Raw genomic sequence first — 14,048 nt, 5'->3', positions numbered from 1 at the left:
GTGGTGCTGGGGGATTGAACCGCGGTCCCTGATGCTTTGCCAAGCTTGTTCTAAGTAGGTGCTTTAGACCACTGAGCCATCTCTCCAGCCCTATATTCTTGTTTAGAGAAGCACAATTTATAACAGCTAAATCTTGGAACTTGCCTATATGTTTGTCAGTAGGTGAATGGATGAAGAAAATATAGTGTTCATATGCAATATAGTATGACTCTGCCATAAAGAAAGATGAATTTGAGTGATTTGTAGGAAAATGGTGCACCTTGGGCCTTGATGCAAAGTGAAATAAATCAGACACCCAAACTTAAATGCCACAAAAATTTCTCTTATATGAGGAACCCAAAATATAAATAAAGATCAAAGTAAAAGATAGATGAGAGGAAATAGGGAGACAGATATTTCCCACATAGGAAGGGACCAGGGAGAATAAGTGCTCAGTAGAATAAATGCTTGCTTGGCAAGTGCAAGGGCCCGAGTTCAATCCCCGGTTCCACCAAAAAAGGCATCCCTGAAAGAGATAGCTTCCTGGGGACGACCTGATAGTTCCCACATAGGAATAAGATCAGAGAAGGAAAAAATGAGGAGAGAAGAGGAGAAAGGGGATGAAAGAAGGAATTGAGATGTGTTCTGTACCTGTACCAACTGCACACAAAGAGTGTAAACATTATGTGATGAAAACATGTCCTAGTAATAAAATAGCACAAGTTGGACACTAGGATGCTTCACGGTTCCTGGGCTGCTCGTTGTTTCCCTTCTGAAGGACAGAATAAGAAGAAATAGGAATACGTATTTGAACTATTATTGTGACGTGACCTCACTAAAGGGATCTGCTCCTGAATTAGGCAAAGCTCTTCCCTTTTTGGAGACTAAATTTGCAAACTGGCTACTGTCTTATTCACTTTCTCATCTCACAGGAACACAATATCTGACACCCCCACCCCACTTACAGGATAAAGGGTTTCTTTAGGTTCATGTGTTTTAGGGGCTTCAGTCCATGTGATGAGCTCAAAGACAGAAGTAGCATGGCGGAAGGGCCCACCATGAAGGAAAATTGCTTACACCATGGCAACAAAGAAGCAGAAAGAGAAGGGAAGAGCCAGGGCAGGAAATACACCCCTCCAGTCAAGCATCCACGGACACACCTCTCCGACCAGACCTCACCTCTGAGCTGCAGCAGCGCCCCTCCTTCAAGGCAATTCAATCACCTTGTAAAAGCCTGGTCAATGCGTGCATGAGGATTTGGGTGGACAGCACTGACTTGAACCAAACCACTTGCCCTGGCCTCCAGAAGACTTATGAGAACCTCTTCATGCAAAATGCACTTAGTCCATCTCTTAGAGTCACCAGCGCTTTAACAGTTCAGGCATTGCTGAAAGTCCATGTACAAAGCCTCCCCCTGACACTCGAGGAAAATTCGTATCTGTAAATTCCTTTAAAAATCAAACTAAACCTAGATACTGCTAACATACAATGGCGCAGGGTAAACATCCCCATTCCCAAAGGAAGGAACAGGGAAAGGAGTGGGACTAAAGCAAAATCAAAACCCAGCAGAGGGGCCAGGGAGATAGCTCAGTAGAATAAGTGCTTGCCTGGCAAGCACAAGGGCCTGAGTTCAATCCCTGGTTCTGGAAAAAAAAAAAAAAAAAAAAACACCAGCAGAGCAAACACTAAATCCTATCGTTCCATGTAAGGTCCCAGGACAGCTTGTGGCAATGACATGTGAACTCCAGCGCTGGTCCTGCCTCTACTGCATGCCCAGTTGCAGCCATCATGTCCTCTCTCTTGACGTGGCTTTGCCTGTTGCATGTGGTTTTCTTCAGACAATCCACAAGTAATCTACGTGTGTGGCTTTCTCCACTTCCTGGGGTCCCACTGCACTTTCAGCTTCACTTAAGCTTCAGACATTGCTGTCTCAGGGACAGACTGTCTGGCCTCCCAGGCCTTCCTCTGCCTCCATGACACCCTGAGTCTTACATTCTGATTGAATGCCCTTAAAATCAACACCATTTGAATAACGCCAGGGACTGCCACCAACTTCAACTATAACCAGGCCCTCTTGGATGACAACTGCAGAGGCTTCTGAATGCCAGGATGGCTGGGCACTGTAAAACAAATTTCAGAGAACCAATTTTCTAGGTGCAATTTTCAAATGGGGCACTATGGGATTCTCTTCTGCACTCTTGATCCCGTGAAAGCAACAGCAGCCAATGTGCTGATTCCTCACATGCCCTCAAGGGCATCTTTCCTCCCATCCTGATCTAAAATACTTGGCTTCTTTTTAATGCTAATCTTTTCAGTAACCAAGTTCTTTTTGGCCAAAACTATGGCTTCATCCTTACAGGCCCAGATTTTATGGTAATAATTTTAAAAGTGCTCTCTTTCTGGCCACCAGCAAAATTTTTCAAATCATTCAGCTCTGCTCTTTTGGCCTGCCTCACATGGTAGATATAGCTAAAAGCTTCTGGTCATATCCCTGCTACACTCTCAACACTGGGGTACCTTGAAATGTCCTCTACAAGATTGGTTAGTGGGCCACTTCTAATCTCAGTACCGTGCACAGTCTCAGAACTTGAACAAAATGTAGAAAAATTTTCTGCCCAAGAATAATGCCCACAGTTGAGCATGCAACTGCCGAGGGAGCCAGTATTCCCAGCTGAGGCTCCTGAGCCTGGCCCTTACTGTCTGCATTTCCCTCAGCACTCTGCTCTTCTACGTTCCAACTAGAACCTCCCATCAGCCTAGCTTTCAGCATTCTAGAGCCTCTTAATATGCATTCTGTTTTAGTTACTTTTCTCTCATCTCTGGGACAAATACCAGACACCCAAAATGAAGGAAGGGAAGGTTTATTAAGCTCACAATCAGGGAGGTTTCAATCCATACTCAGCTGGCTCCAAGGCAGAGTGGCACAGGGCAGAGAGCAAACTTTCATGGCAGCAGCAAAGGGCAAGGGAGCAAGTCTGCCTCCCTTAACCATTCAGGCTATCTGCCCCAAGCTGAATGTGTCATCCATACCCATAATCCCAATGGCATTTACACCCATAACCCAGCTCTGGATCATGAGCTAATCACAGACTCTAGATGTTTGCCCCATGACTGCACGAGGTTTTGGGGGAACAACTAAACACAAACCATAACATTGCACCCCTGAACCCCCAAAGACTCATGCACATGTATCCCTTTGTGTAAAAGGAATTTTAGTGCATCTCTAAGATTTACCAAACCCCTAACAGTTTCAGTCTTGCTGAAAAGTCCAAGTCCCTGGGCTGACCAGATGGCTCAGCAAATTAAAGCACCTGCTTAGGCAGATGCAAGAGTTGGGGGATCCCAGCCTGCTGTTCTGGCCCTGCCCCTTAGACATGCTGAGATGTTCAATGAGACTGTGCATGGTGGCATGCACCTGTAATCCCAGCGCTTGGGAGACTGGAAAACAGAAAGGATCACTACGAGTCCAATCTGTGTAGTGAGACCCTGTGGACCCTGTACTAAATACTTAAAAATAAAATAAAAGTCCAAGTCCCAAGTCCCAAGAGCTAAGGGAAACTCTTAACTGTGAGCCCCTGTACAAATGAAAAGTTAAACACTTCCAACATTCAATGAATGACACAAGATAAATTCCAACATTCAACGGCAAAACATAAACATTACCATTCCAAAAGGTACACACAACAGGGTACCAAGCATTGGAACCAAAGTAAGTCCAAAATCTAGAAGGGCAAACAGTAAGTCCTGTAGTTCCACATGGAGCATTGGGAAGAATCTATGTCAAATTGTGAGCTCCATGTGGCTCCGCCTCTGTGGCACTTCTGGTGGTGATAGCTCCCGTGGCTTCTCTCTTAGGCCAGCTCCTTGCAGCTTCCCTTAGATGATTCATATTCCTGGATTTTCCAAACTTCTGGAGTTTCCACTGCATGTTAAGCTTTTCCCTCTCTGCTACACACACTGGTCTCCCAGGGGCACATTGCCTAGTCTTACAAGCCGTCTTCTGAAATATAGGTAGAAGCTTTCTTAACCTCCGATCTCCTGCATTCTGCAAGCACCTAAAATCAATGCCACCTGGATGATGTCAAGGTCTGCTGCCAGGTAGAGAAGTAGCCAGGCTTCCTTCTCTCTTGGCTGTAGGGGACGAGTGCCTGAATCACTGAGCATTCTGAGCCTGATTCTAAAGAATAAATTCTCCACGCTGGCACCATTCTGGAAACTGATGTGGCTACCGTGGCCTTTCTGGAACACAGGACTCTGTGGCTTTCTCCTCAGAGCAGAGTCCCTCACTCTTACAATTCTGAGGCTGCAAAGGGCAGAGACATGCTGCTTCCTGTGATGCTCTCAGGTCATCCCTTCCACTCTCTTGTTCATTTTTGGCAATGCAGATCCTCTCAGCTCTCTCTTTGCATTCCATAGCTTTATTGAAGCTTCCTTTTCTGGCCAAACTCACATTTTAAATCATCCTGCTGGGGTGCATGCTCTTGATTCTCAACATTAAATATAAAAGCCCCCAACAATAGCCATGCAACTGTCTCAATATTTGGATGCTTTGAAATTGTCCACCATGCTTAAACACAGTCTCAGGAAAAGTCTTTGGGCATGAGCAAAATTCAGACAAACTTTCTTCCAATCCACAACACATATCATCCAGAGTCCAACAATCAATGCAGTCCTTCTTCCCAGAAGAAACCTCCCTATCCTGGTCTTTACAGGCCAGATTTCCATTGGCTTTCTGGTCTTCTGAGGTCTGATCAGCATCTCCCCTACAGAACAGCCAAAGCTGTTCCAGTGCTTTTCTTGTAGGCGACATCTCTAACCCTTCCTATCTCTTCCCATAGCCATTCCCAAAAGCTTTAATATACATTGTCAGGTTTAGCCACAGCAATGACTCCACTTCTCTGGTATCAAATTCTGTCTCAGTTACTCTTCTCTCATTTCTGGGATAAAATACCCCCAAAATGAAGGAAGAAAATGTTTATTTAGCTCAAAGTTAATGGAGATTTCAGTCCATACTCAGCTGGCTCCAAGGCAGTGTGGCACATGGTAGAGAGCAACTGTTCATGGTGGTGACAAAGAACAGAGAGCAAAGGGAGGGGCAGCAGCTCTGGCAGCTGGCTAACCTCTCTCCCCTCCTTACATTGTAATATAAATTACCTGCCCCAGGGCAGGTGCAGCATCCACACCCCCAATAACCAATCACAAACTCCACAAGCTGCCCCATGACTGCATGAGGCTTTGAGGGAACAACTAGACACAAACCATAACAAGTATCCCCTAATCTATCCAAATACCTACCACAAGCCAGCTCCAAAGACCTCTGAACCACATGTTCAGGTACATCCACTACAACCACCCCACTTCTTTGGCACCTAAATCTGTCTTAGCCACTTTCTCATTACTGGAACAAGATACGCCACACTCACAGCTTAAAGAATGAAAGGTTTATCTTATTCATGTTTTCTAGAGGTTTCAGTACATGCTTAACAGACTTGATCATAGAAATGGCACAACAAAAGGGCCTGCCACAGAAGAAAGCAGCTCACATCATGGTGGCCAGGGCACAGAGAGAAAAGGGAGAAGTCACGGAGAATGTATGACATTTTGGACCAGGCCTCCAGTGACCCCCCTCTTCTAACCAAAGCTCACCTCGCCCTAAGTCAGAAATATTACCCCCATCATTCAATCATGTTCCAACAGCCTCGCTCACTATTGTACAAGGCCTTTGGGAACACGCTTGACATAAAGCATAAGGACCACCCTCCTCTCCCCGCTAGGCATGGTCACTACTTGGAAGTTCTCTTCTTAGATCAGTAAAATGCTCTTGGTTTTCCTCCATGTTTCCCCCCACATCTCGTCTGCTACCACGCAGGCCTTGTGGTTGTTGGTGTTTTCTTCCCACCTGCTTGTATTTGGATTCTGTGGGCTCAACTATTCTTGAAGTTTTACCGATTCCTTCACACACTTTCTTCCCACTTTGCCAAATCACTAATAGCTAGTTATCTAGTTGTTATATACATCTTTGGGGTGTTTTGAAATTCCCAAGTGAGTAGATTTTAAGTGTTTTTATGATTTAAATTGATACAAGTATGTAAGGTCATTCATATGTCAGTTACAATAAAGCAATTTCTCAAAATATTTTTGCTTCTCAACCACATATTGTGCATGTGTGTATACACATACTGTACATATCTGCACACATTTGCACAGATATACATACTGTCCATATTCACACATTTGTCTTATAAATTTTAAAACTAAAAGAGAGCAATTTATTAAATTATAAGTAAGGGTTAAACTGTACCAATAATCTTACTTGGGTTTGTCAGTTTTACTTAACTTTTCAAAGAATTAACTTCTAATTTCATTTGCTTTTTCCCTATTATTTATTCTGCCTTGCTGATTTATGTTATTACATTTGCAATTTTCTTCTTCCATAATTTTCTCAGCTCTTTCCACTTTCATAAGATGAAAGCTAAGGTCATTGAGTTTTCTCTTTAACCACCCAAAGTTATAAATTTCCCTCTAAGTTTTAGCTGCTTTCCTGAAATTTTAAAAGTGTGTTTAAGATATATTTTTATTTCTTATGAGGGTTTTCTATGTATATAGGCTTATAAGTATATCATTTAATTTTCAAATGTGTGCAGATTTTTAAGATACCTTCTTTTGCTATTTTTAACTTAACGTTGTTGTCATCAGTGAGCACACTCTACTATTTCAAACCTTTGAAATTTAGCAAGCCTTGCTTTATTTTTTTTTAAATTTTATTTATTTATTCATTTGTGTGTGTGTGTGTGTGTGTGTGTGGCCAGCTCAGCACACCAGGGGGCGGGGCTGGCTGGCATGTGGTGCTGGGGGATTGAACTGTGGTCCCTGTGCTTTGCCAAGCTTGTTCTAAGTAGGTGCTTTAGACCACTGAGCCATCTCACCAGCCCGCGAGCCTTGCTTTAAAACCCTGTATATGGTGTATCATGGTAAATGTTCTACTAAAACCTGAATATGTGTTCTGTAAAAATTGAGTGAAACCTTCTACAGATATCAATTAGGACCACACATGGTAGCCTGTAAATATCACAAAGTTCAAGGATGCCTAGGATTAAAAGAATATCATCGGGGCTGGTGAGATGGCTCAGTGGTCTAAAGCACCTACTTAGAACAAGCTTAGCAAAGCACAGGGACCGTGGTTCAATCCCCCAGCACCACATGCCAGCCAGCCCCGCCTCCTGGTGGGCTGAGCTGGCCACACACACACACACAAAATAAATAAACAAACAAAACAAATAAATAAAAAATTAAAAAAAAAAGAATATCATCACACATTATCTGATCCTAAGAAATCTCAGGAGATTGCACCAGAATATAAAGCTATCCAGGTAGCACTACTGAAAATTAAAGAAAAGATAAAAACACAAAAAATTAGAGATCGTACGGTATATGTAAAACTGTTTGCTTAATAAGAATTCAATTTTACTTGAATATTAGTCATTGACTACAATAAGGCAACAAGACAGTATAAGAGTTACTCTTTATGAATGATTCCTAATGCTTTCTTTTGACACTTCGGTTCCTCACCAACTATAATTGAGAAATACTATGTTTCCTTCTTAATAAAAACTGTTACTAAAAACAAGGGAGGCTAAGTATTTTTCCTGTGGCAGATTCACACCCAGAATTCCCTTTTTCCCCAGTGCCTCATCCTTCCCAGGAATCCATAAAGATGAAGACAAACTCATTGCTACTCTCAGACAGATAAATTTGTAGAAGGGGAAGATAGTGAAGTCTCAAGAAGAAAGAACCATGCTCTGCAGAAACCTAGCAGAAGCTAAGGAAGATGAAAACTCCCTGAGGGCGCCTGGGCACTGGGCCAAGTCACAAGGGCATTTGATCTTGGAAGCAAGTACTGAGGGCCTTCTTCCGCAGGCAAGGTCGGGAATGTGCTCCAGGCTGATCCCTCCTCACAGGATGTCCTCAGACCTCAAGCATAATCAAATATTACCAGAGATAATAAACTGATTCACCTGGTTACACAGCCCCTTCCGGGCAGATGTATTTTTGATCACTGGGGACATCCAGATCTAACTGACCTCTCTGAACTTCCCAAGTACAAAGAGACCCTTTATTATCTTTGGGTCTAAGTAGGTGTTCTGTGGAAACACCTGGATGCTTCTTCTTGAGTTTGGACTTGGGTTTGGTTGGAATTTCTTTCTCAGTATCTGTAATGTCTTAGAGACTCAAATGCCAGCCCAATCTCCACTCTAAATTCTATCTTAATATACAGTTGAAGGAACATATTTAAAGAGTGGAAAGCTGGGGATAAAGCCTCAGAAGACTCAAAATCTACACCCAGCTTTATCATACCTAGGTGGAAAATTGCACTCAGGCCTTTATTTCTCTGAGTTGAAGACCTTGGGTGTTTAAGAAGCAGGAATCAATACTGGGGACCAGTTTCACCTTTACCTTCACACCCTAGCTTCCCTGGGTGCTCTCATCAGCTCTGCAGAAAAGAGCAAAGCCATCCTGCACCCCCAGTGATCCACCAGCGTGGTGCCCAGAGTACTCCACCTCCATCTACAAGCGTTAGGTTCTGCGGTCTCCTCACCAGTCACAAGATGCTACCAACATGCATGAGTCTGCTCTTCCTTCTGCCTTGTAGAGTCCAGCTAAACAACTTGGTCTAAGTTGCATAGGGCCATGCAGATGTATCCCAGACCTTCCTTGTCACTGACAGCTTCTGGATTCTCATGGAATGGATTGCAGTGGTTACTAAGGGGGCAGGCAAGTGGGTATGAGTGGGGTGTATGTGATGCCTTAATAGATATATAGATTGTGTCTAAGTCAGGTTACAGGTCTATCTTCTCAAATACTTATTGTTTCTTTTTGAAATGCATGGTACAGCACTTGCCTGGTAAGCGCAAGGTCCTGAGTTCAATGCCCGGTACTGCAAAAAAAAAAAAAAAAAAAAATGGTGAAATGCATGGTACATTATTGTCGCTGCACACACCCTACTGGACAGCTCCCACCCAACTGCCATTTGGTACCCACAGGTCAGCATTTGCCTGTCACTAACCCTTACTCCTCCCGGCCTCTGGCAACCACCATTCTACTCCCAACTTCCATGACATCCAAGAACTTGGATTCCACCCATGAGTGAGGTCCTGTGGCTCTTGTCTTTCAGGGCCTGGCTTATTTCCAGTCCCATCCATGTTGTAATACGTGGCGGGATTGCATTCCTTTCATGGCTAAGTGGGGCTGTGTCGTGCATATGTATCACACCTGGTTCATCTAATCATCAGCTGGTGGACACAGGTCATTCTAGTTCTTGGCTGTTGCAAACAGTGCGGCATGAACATGGGAATGAAGACACTGCTTTGACATACTGTCTTTGTTTCCTTCGGGTTCAGCTGCCCAGTAGTGGGGTGGCTGAATTATAAGAAAGCTCTATTGTTAAAGAATTTTTTTAAAGAGAAAACTATATATAGAATTTCAAAATAAGATGATAGGAAATTAAAAATGGTTATTATATTTCATATTGCTGTCTTCAAAGTAGTTGTTCAGATAATAAGACATAAGCCTGAAAATTTGATCAAATAATGCAAGCACAATTTGTTTCTTTGAATGAACTAATTGAAATTAGTAGTACAATTATCTTAGCTATCTGGCATATATCTATTTTTCCCTTCCTTCCTTTCTCCTTTTCCCCATCACAGTTGTTCTTTCCTTTTCAGCAGTTGCTTTCTCTTCCACAATATTTATTGTCCCTTTTGGATCTTATTTACTCTGTCAGTTTCTTACACTAGGGAGACAACACAATGTTTACACATGTGAGACTGATTCATTTCACTTATGATTATAGCCTCTAGATTTATACATTTACCTGTAAAAGCCTCAAGTTTTTTTTTCAAGTTTATTTTTTTATGTAGCTGAGCATACTGCATTGTATAAAAATACTACATCTTTTCTATCAGTTCCTCAGTTGATAGGCATTTGGGCTGTTTCCAAGATTTAATCATGACAAGTAGTGTTGTTACAGACATGGGTGCATATTATCATTATTTTTAATGTTTTGAGGCATATTCATACTGTTTTCCATAATGGCCAGACTAATTTACAATCCCATCAACAGCATGCAGGGATTCCCCTTTTCCACATCCTCACCAGTACTTGTTATCCATGGTCTTTTTACAATAACCAGCCTTACTGGGACGAGGTACAATCTAATTGTGATTTTGGTTGGCTAGTGGGTACTGATGGTCAACATCCTTTCATACCCTGGTTATCGATTTGTATGTCTTCTTTTGACAAATGTCTGTTTAGGTCTATTACCTGATTTTAATCATATTAATTGCTGTCTTTCTGTTGAGTTTTTAGAGATAGATAGATGATAGATAGATAGATAGATAGATAGATAGATAGATAGATAGATAGATATAGATGATAGATAGGTAGATAGATAGATAGATAGATAGATAGATAGATAGATAGATAGATAGATAGAGATAGTGTCAGCTTCTTGCCAGATGTATAGTTAGCAAATATTTCCTTCCGTTGTGTATGTTGTCTCTCCCCTCCCCCGATAATTATTTCTTTTGCTATGCAAAAGTTTTTTTGCTTCCTATAATCTCATTTATTTACTTTTTCTTTGCATTCTGTGCTTTTGGAGTCATCCAAAAATCTTGTCCTTTCAAGTGCCCTAAAACTTTCCTTGTGTTTTCTTCTAGTACTCAACAATTTCACATCCTATACAGTATTTAAATCTTTAGTCCATTCAGGTGGATTTGTGTAACTGGTGGGAGACAGACTCTAGCTTCATTCTTCTCTAGATGAATACCCAGTTTTTATACTGTCATTTATTTAAAAGACTGCTCTTTCTCCAACACATGTTCTTAGCACCTTTTGCTGAAAACCAGTTGTCTATAGGTAATTGGTTTACTTCCAGCTGTTTTGTTCCATTGGTCAATTGTCTTTTCATGCCAACACCATGCTGTTTGATCACCACCACTTTTAACTATATTTAATAGTTTTATAATGCTTTCTACATTGTACTTTTTGCTCAAAATGACACTAGCTATTTATGAATCTTTGTAGTTCTACATAAATTTGAGATTATTTTTTGTATTTCTGTAGAGAATGTTACTGATGTTTGATAATAATTTTCAAATAGCGTTGAAAAAGGCAGGTAGTGTTGGTACAGGCAGGTTCTTGGCCACCAAGACTGATGCTAAGCTGGGTCACACCAGTGTCTCACTGCCACAATGACCTGCACAGTCTTGGGGCTGGAGCTGCAGCTGACAGAGATGCAGATGGAATAGAGCCCATCCCACTAGAGTGAAGATCTCCAGAAGGGACCAGAGTAGTTCTACAGCCCCACTCTGGGCACTGGCCTAGCAGCAATGGCTGCCCAAAGTTGTGCAGTAAATCCTGGAGACAGTTCTGTAGCCACCAAGGCTGACACTAAGCTGTGTCACACCTGAGTCTCAAAGCTGCAAATATCAGTGTGGTCTGGGAGATGAGGGGTAAGGCTCAGCCTCACTCCAAGGCCAGTAATGATGCCACCTGAAACTTGAATCAGTCTCAAGTCTCTGCCTGGTGCTCAGACTCTGGTCTAAAGCCTCCAGCTTGAGTTCTGGCCTATGTGTGGGGCTTTCAGGTGTTTGCCTCCTCACAGCCATCCTGGCACTGGACAGCAAGATGGTCCTGCCCTGGCATCCATGCCCTGTTCCCCAGCAAGTGGGGTCTTCTTCTCCACCTGGAGTCAGAGGAGGGACAGTGAAGGCAGGCAGCCACCCAGCCTACTGCACTTCCAGCTCTATGGTGTACAGGCCCTGGCCTGGCCATGGCAGTTGTGGAGCTGTCCCCAGTGATGGATCTTGAGGCTAAGATCTAGACTTAATTCTCTTTCCCTGCCACAAGGAGGGACAATATCTGCCTCAGTTAGTTTTCTCTTGTTTTTGGGACAAAATACCCGACACCCAAAATTAAGGAAGGAAAAGTTTATTTAGCTTACAGTTAGTGCAGGTTTCAGTCCATATTCAGCTGACTCCAAGGCAGAGTGGCACAAGGGCGGAGCAGAGGCTGTGGCAGCTAGCTAGCCTCTTTCCCCTCCTTGCATTGTCTGCAGATTACACGCCCCAGGGTGGGTGTATCACTCACACCCCTATTGGATCATGAATTAATCACAAACTCCAGAAGCCTACCCCAGTGATGACATGAGGCTCTGGGGGTGCAACTAGGTACAAACCATAACATTCTGCCCCTGGACCCCCAAAGACCCAGGCACATCCTTTATGCAAAAGGTGTTTTATTACATCTCTAAGAGTTGCCAAAGTCCCAACAGTTTCAGCATTGCTGAAAAGTCCAATTTGCAAGTATTCTCTAAGAACTAAGGCAAACTCTTACCTGTGAGACCCTGTACAAATGAAAAATTAAACTTCTAACATTTAATGGCAAAAGAAAACCATTACCATTCCAAAAGGTAAAAACAGCAGGATACAAAGCATTGGGACCAAGGCAAGCCCAAAATCCAGCAGGGCAAATATTGCGTCCTGTAGTTCTAAGTGGAACATCTGAAGCAATCTGTGACAAACTGTGATATGTCCATATGGCTCCACCTGGATAGCACTTTTAGTGGTAGCTGCCATGGCTTCTCTCTTAGGCCTGCTTTTCTCCCTCCTTGCAATTTTCCTGAGATGATCCTCATTACTGGCTTTACCAAACCTCTGGGGTCTCCACTGCACTATAGGCTTCTCACGCACAGCTTCACGCACTGCCCTCCCAGGGGCACACCGCCTGGCTTCCCAGGCCTTCTTCTGAAATCAAAGTGGAAGCCTTCTTAACCTCAGAACTCTTGCATTCTGCATGCACCTAAAACCAAAGCCACGTGGATGATGCCAAGGTCAGCTAACAGCAGGAGGACTAGACAAGTTTTCTTCTCTGTTGGATGTAGGGGCTGAGTGCCTGAGTTTCTGATCATACTGACCCTGATTCCAAGAATAAATTCTCTATGCTGCTGCCATTCTGGAGCCTGGTGTGGCTTCTGCCACCATTCTGTTTTGTTTTTTGGTACCAGGGATCAAACTCAGGACCTTGTGCTTGCCAGGCAGGCACTTATGCCACTGAGCTGTCTCCCTGGCCCATCTGCCACCATTCTGGAACATAGGGCTCTATGCCTTTCTCCTCAAAGCAAAGTCTTTCACTTTTGAAGTTTTTTTTTTCCTTTTTCTTCCCATTTTTTTATTAGTACATATTTGTGATACACAATAAATACATTCATCCTTGGGGAATTGGTAAATACACAGATCACATGTTGATCATTTTCAGTAAAATTTCTGTTTTGGAAAACTGGGTTAAGCAAGGATTCTCAGAGAACATTATTTATCCCTCCTTTTAGAGATTTCTCATCTAACTGTCAGCAATATTTCAAGAGAAAAGAAAGAGGTAGATACCACTAATGTAAAAAAAGAAATTAAAATTAAATGAATGAAAATTAAACATTATCTTTAAATTCTTCAGAATTGGCATTCAAATAAATACCTTGTCTTCATGATTACAATTCAAGTTTTTACTGCCTTAAGTTATAAACGAAAATAATATTTGAGAAAAATCATTCACAATTTCTTAAAAATACAGAAAAGTGTTACAAGTAGAAGTATTTCTACAGAGAATGCCAGAGGCAGTATCCAAAAACTGCCTGTTTAATGAATTTGGGCTGTATTATTTCATTCTTTTCTCTAGTGACAAGATGATAACATACCAATTATTTGTACAGGCAATGCCCTTCCCTATCAACTTAAGTAAACTAGGAAAAGACTCTGAGGGGGGGGGGTTGGGTAATAAGTGGAATTCATGCTTGCCATCTTATATGGACTTATTTGTACATGAAGTCTTGTGGACATGAGATGAAAACATGTGCTTTATAAGCAAAATAAAATCTTCATGCCTGCATTTCAAATTTCTGGCTAATTTATACACTGTTCAAAGCTCATGCTGTTAATTCAAAGTTTTTGTAGCTATACATGTTAGCTAATCCCACGCACTCCTCAGCTAGCTACCATGCACATTTTGTATGTTAGCCT

This window comes from Octodon degus, unplaced genomic scaffold (genome assembly GCF_000260255.1).
Source record: "Octodon degus isolate 3935 unplaced genomic scaffold, OctDeg1.0 scaffold00036, whole genome shotgun sequence".
Lineage (NCBI taxonomy): Eukaryota > Metazoa > Chordata > Mammalia > Rodentia > Octodontidae > Octodon > Octodon degus.
This window is presented reverse-complemented; position numbering follows the sequence as displayed.